General features: G+C 32.3%; 1 protein-coding gene across 1 annotated transcript in view; it reads right to left on the reverse strand.

The window, feature by feature from the left end:
* Positions 1–6,236, reverse strand: part of LOC134244797 (carboxypeptidase B-like) — a 33,358-nt gene extending 27,122 nt beyond the window's left edge. The window contains exon 1 of the mRNA XM_062727040.1: positions 6,161–6,236. The gene's annotated coding sequence lies outside the window, so the exon portion shown is untranslated. The remainder of the gene's footprint in view (positions 1–6,160) is intronic.
* Positions 6,237–6,461: the final 225 nt, after the last annotated feature.

The raw sequence follows: 6,461 nt of genomic DNA on the forward strand, positions 1-6,461 counted from the left end.
AAGATTTACCTACTTTAAAAAAAAATTAGTCCTAACATTTGATCAGTAAGGGTTAGGGCTTTCATACTTCACATATGTAATAATGTAATACTTGTGAGAAGACCTTTCTTAAGAAACCAACAACTTTGACCCTTTGACCTTAAATTTGGATCTACCTTTCAAAAACTTATCCTTGGCCATAGCTCTTGAAAAGGTGGTGCTAGGGCTTTCATATTTCACGATCGTATTTCTTGTATGAAGAATTGAAGACCTTACTTGGGTATCAATATATTTAATTTGCATTTATGAAAAGTTTAATCTCGCTAGGTTGCCATATGGGATCATCAGTGTTTCACAAACATATGGTGTTCCTTATATTGAGAAGAAAAAGGGCTTCCATATTCTTTGACATGTGCGTTACTTGTGACAAGATATTTCCGAGCTTCCTATGATTTCTGACCCCTTGACCTAGACGATTGACCTTATTTTTAAGAAATTCAACTTTAGTGATAATTCTTACATAACAAATGATAGGGCGTTTATATTTGACACAATACGAGGGTTGATCCAAAAGTTCGTGGGATTTCTTTCTAAAATTTTATCGTGATTTGATGAAAGCAAACAATATGCATATTTATAATATAGAGTCATAATGCAACAATATTGGAAAATTTAACCACATTCCAATTACCAATGAGGTCACACAAGCTTAGTTGTGAAACCCGGGGGAGACTTCGATGTTACGTCAAGTTAGGTATGTCACGACACGTTATAGAAGCATCTAAGCCTAATGTCCGATTCAAATACGTAATTCTACAAAATGTTTCCCTTTTCTCCATTTTTTTTCTCAAAATAGCCTGGGTATCCTCTCGCACCAACTTATCTTCATTATTCACTCATATTTCAAAAAACTCCCCATCTTTCCATATGATGTTCTAATTTCAGTAGCAATGTCAAAAGAACAGCACGTCAGCCGACAGCGTCCATTAGCGTTTTTAATTTGTCTAGGGGATGAACACTTAAAACAGAACCTCCAAAAGGCCGCCACACCTTTAATCAACGTCCAGGGAATTTCAATTTTTCTTAATTTTCTTATGCCACTGGGCAACCAGTAACTAAATGTATTTTCCCCAGACTATGTCAATAATATACGCGTTTATAGAGTGGTCATGGGATTTTCACAAAACGTATGACCTGACCAAAATTTGACGCTGTCTAACAACTTAAAGATGGACAATAAATCATCAACTAATTCACTAAATATCCAGTAAAATCAGTAAAACTCTCACACAAAGGTTTATTTTAAAAGGTCAAGCAATCGTAATAATGACATAATGACACATAGGGCGGTTTTAGAATTAAAATTATAATAAACGCGTGAATGTCTCCCCGCATTTTCAAACAACCGTTTACTATTATAAGTATTTAAAATGTTTTTTATTTTAAATATTCAACAAGTGTCTATATTCTTATTTGTAATTTTCAATCAATATCACTTATAAATAAATAAAATATGAAGGAATTCCACAAACTTTTTGGATCAACCCTCGTATGTCATAAATAATGTCATCTCACCCACAAAGACACCGAAAGCAGTTGACCAGAATTCTTTGAATTTGCTTGTAATAAATTTAAATTAGTTCAGAAAGTCCTTAAGACTTTGTTTAACATTAACTTGGAATTAATTAAACTTTTATTTGGAAAGCATAAAGCCGTTGTTTTCTCAGCTTAAACTGTTAAATTTTATATTAAAAAATTACTGCGTTGAAAAAATTCGGTACACCCAACAATTCAGCAGGCTATTTTGTAGGTAGTTACTAGAAATGCTTACGAAATTAAAACTTTCATGAAGTTGTTTATGTTGACCCATACACTACAGAAATGTTTGGCTTCTTAACTACTGAACACAACTTTGATCCATAATACAGAGAACGACATTACAAATAACATGAAAATTATTGCACGAAAAAATTTCAAGTCCAATTAAGCTTCATTTTGAGCCTTTTTTCAAATAAATAAAATTTTCACAGAGTTATGGTTCCTTTAAGAGTGTCCTTAAGATGCAATATTAATTTAAATATAAATTCATCCCAAACAATAGTAACCAAAGTTACTAACCAGGGATTTAAAGCAGTTGACATACCTTTTATCTGAATATTTACATGTCCAGTCTGTCTTCGATATCGCAACATTCTATCTTGCCAATGATCTTTCGTACATACTTGGTCCTTTTGGAAATAACTGTTTCTTCTGAATCTTATTTACCCCCAACAACAGATGTATCGGTAAACAAAGGAGTTTTTGATATGGTACAGTCAGTAAAATATCTGGTTCTCAGATACCGTCATTATAGACAACAATTACCACTTTATTTCACAAGTTCTCCCTTTTTACCACATGTAACCCCAAAACGATAATTAACATATCAATATACATGTGTGACGACAAAATGCGCATTGAATCCAGTGATATCAAGACTAATTACCAGAAGCTGGTACTTTTTCCTATGGATAAATTATTTTTTAATGCATACTAAATGATTACCGAAAAAAGTCTTGACATTGCGCCATTTAGTGGGTGAAAGTTAATGGGGACCAGAAAGGTTAAATCTACGTTAATACGGCATAAATGCATGGGGATTTTTCCTTTACTGAGAATCGGTAAAGACGAATCATCCCCAGACCATCGTTATTGCATCGTTTTTACGTCCTCCAAGTGTCAAGAGTTGGTTTGGATCTTTTCTCGGCGATTATAGTCTTATAAGCAGCGTTTATAGGATTAAAACCTGCTATAAACATTTGAGAACATAACAGTTTTCCTTCCCGTTATTTGTTTTATGATCATACCATTAACAATTACTGGACACAGATTTAATTAAGCAGCCCTGGGTCCTCTGTACCGTTTAGTAGGCTTTACATAACGTGCCAAGAAGTACAAACTAAGGACCTTTTTTACAAGGGAGCCTGAGATTCAGGGTGTTATATTTTGAAATATGAAAACTTATATATCGTCCCCGTAACACGTTACTTATTGTTACTGTATTGAATCGCGGGAGCAAACTTCGATTAAAAATGATACCGGTAACTAATACCTTTGTAAATGACTAAATCAAATGTTATAATATATTGATTATCTTGAGAACAATTTCTCAAAAGGAGGCAAGCTATTGACAAACAAATTGACGAAACAAGAATATCGACAGTTTTGTTCAAAGTCATCATTTCGCGATGAAGTTTCTTGTAGTTTTAAGAAATTTATTGAAGGCCTTTAATTTTATTAATTCAAAAAAATGTTAAAGGCAGAAAAAAGGACTCATTATCAATACAGTAACAATAAGTACAACAGATAAATACATCCCAACCCATAAGACAATGAGATGAGGGTCTTTGAATTCGGTTGTTTATCTGGAACTTTAGATTCGAGTTGTAAACCATCAGAAAGATTTGGACGATAGATTACATGGCGCAGTTTAATGAAATTTTGCCCTTATACCTTCAAGGAGGAAGGTCTTGTGTTTGAATCTCGACCGCGACTGACCTAAGTCGTAAAAAAATAACTACAAACTGTTCGGAACCTTCGCCAAGCGCTCTGCACTTTGAACTTAATGAAGTGAAAGTTGGATGAGAGCTAAAAAACCGAGGCCCCGTGTCACTGGCAGTAGCACAATAAGGACCCCTCACTCACAATGAAGATCCCTCACTGCTCAATAGTCCTGGGTCTATATTTGAAGTTCTTCACTGATATATAGTGGCGTCTCTTTATGAGTGAAAAATTCTCGAGTGGGACGTAAAGCAACATGCAGTCAATCGATCAATCAATATCACTTCAAGGATACCGGTAAACAATCAAATTTATGCATGCAATTATTAATTTTTATAAAAAGAAGACAAATAGCAATTTAATAGAAATGTAATTTCCGTGGGGAAAAATCACTGTACATGTATATTTATACCTAGAAACTGTTAACTTAAAACAGTGTGTAGAATTTTGAACTTGAGTATTCACCAAAACAAAGCAAAGTTGAACGTATTAGTGAGGAATTCTTTTAAAATTTGCTGTTTATGAGTGATTTTTTTAGAATTAAAAGCATGACATCACGTTATACAATATATATGTATGTCTCTTTTATTAAACTTTAATAGTATAATAGTCTTTTCTTTCATCTTAATCAGCCTACAAGGGTCCAAATATTATCTTAAAGATATTTGCCCCTTAGCCCGGAAGGATAACACTTCAAATGTTTTAACTCAAAAAGTCTCAAAATGAAGCTTGCATTTTGTACAGGCAACAATTTCCTTTGTATGCATCTTAATTAAGGGTCTTATAAAAAGTTGATATTTGTATTCCATATTTTTTGCACAAATTTTATAGTAAAAAAATCCAGTTTTCTTTAATCTAGCCTACAAAAGTTTGTTGGCATGATATAAATTATAAGTGACTTATTGTGTAAATTTTGTAATGATAAGAAACGCTCTTATAGATACACCATGCATTATAAAATAATTGAAGTAAATTTAGAAGAAACTTAGGTAATGTATATTAGTATAAAAATCATCAATTTTCTTCTTCAAATGCCTGGGTACACACGAGGGTTGTCCGTAAAGTTCGTGGACAACATTGATAATTACTGACAAACATTGATAAGATATATGAAACTATTATTTTCATTAAATTCATGTTTCATTTTATAAATATGCAAGTTTTCAACAAAACCAAATCACAAATACTTATAGTTTTATCAGATACAAAAAAGACACACACTCGTACCCGGAGCACTAAAACGAAAATTCTCGACGTTACCCGACGTCAAAAGCTTAATACAAGTACATGCAACTTTTCTCAGCATAGTCACCGTTTAACTCAATAAGTTTCTTATGTCACTTTTTCAGGTTTCATACGTAAAATAATATTTAACAATGCCTGTCTCATATCCTACAATCACCCTTGTAAAGACGATTTTATTTACGGAAATATGGCAAAGTCACGATAGGGATTGGTTATTTTCTTCACGCATGTCATACTGTAAACTGTTCCTTCCGTCCCAAAATATTATATGCCTCTTCAATACTAATAAACCGCTTCTTTTACTATGTTTTCCCGAGTATTTACAGAATGTATTGGTCTCTGTAGGTATTTTTCCGATGTCTACGCAGAATTTTATCACTGCTCACTGCTCCACCTATTCTGGAAACGTCCCTTTTATGAACAATTCCAACTCTGTCTTAATATGTTCTAACTTTGATTGCTCAGCCATTTTGAAACTTTGAACGTTCAAATTTTGCAGGTTTGATCTGATAACTTGGGTCAACCTCATGATATAAAACTTTTCCCGATTTCCGCAGAATTTTATAAAATACAAATGAAATTTAAAAAGGGATGAATAATTTTTTCATTATTTTTTTTGCGGTGCTCCGGGTCGCCATTCCAAGTCTAATTAGGAAGCCATAATTATAATTAAACATTTGAAATTGAATTAAATTCTACATTTTTCAATTCACATTTAGTAAAGGTTTAGAAATATGCTAATAATAATTATCAATTACACAACTTTTATTTAATTTTCAGCTTGTCCAAGAACTTTACGGACAGCCCTCGTATAGTTTTTATCCCAATTTGTTGTTGTTGTTGTCGTTGTTAATCAGTTTTCACTTAGAAAATTCGTAATTAGATGTTTTATTCTCATTTCCTGAAAAGTTGAGATTTACTAATTTCCCCTTCATGGCTATATACATGTAATATGATTAACTTATGATTAAATGATGAAGTTGGAAGAATTAGCATGGGTAAAAAACAAATTACTCTGAAAATTCAGAGGCATTTTTGTGAGCATTTTCAAATTTAAAACGCCTTGAATTTTTTTTAAAATTCTATTTATTTTCAAAATTTTGGAAACGAATGGAAAGTTAGGGGATTTTTTTTTATGTAATAACAGTGGCATTCAGTTATGTCTGAATATAATTTTCTTTACAAATAAGGGCTAAAATGTCTGCCTTTTTGGACTTTTTAAATATTTTTTTGTCCAAGTACACTTGGATTTATTTATGCAGCAAATAAAGCAAATTGATGTAGGAAAACGTGGCAATTTTTTACATAAAGTTTTTTTTTTAATTTCAATCATTTCTAGTACAATTATTTAAGTTAATATAATAATAAATTAATTTTTTTTAAAAATCAAACTTACTTACAAAGTTCTTCTCGTCTTTTTCAGACTAAACACATATAGAGGAATAACCATCCCAAAAATCTTGTACCACGTCCTTAACCCGAAAATCATAATTCATTACATGCTGATTTCTGCTCAGTCGAGCCCAATTAATTTCAAAGAACCACACGTGGTATTTCCTGAACTAACCCTTAGCGATTTGCAGACTTCCACTTTCTATGATGTAGTACTGTTTCTCTACAACGGAAGCTAGATAATCAATAGGAAATCTTCAGATCAGATGCAAGTTTATCTACTGCTATAATTAAAAATATAAACT

This window comes from Saccostrea cucullata, unplaced genomic scaffold (assembly GCF_032062105.1).
Source record: "Saccostrea cucullata isolate Sc308-1 unplaced genomic scaffold, CSIRO_AGI_Scuc_v1 ctg249, whole genome shotgun sequence".
Taxonomy (NCBI): domain Eukaryota; kingdom Metazoa; phylum Mollusca; class Bivalvia; order Ostreida; family Ostreidae; genus Saccostrea; species Saccostrea cuccullata.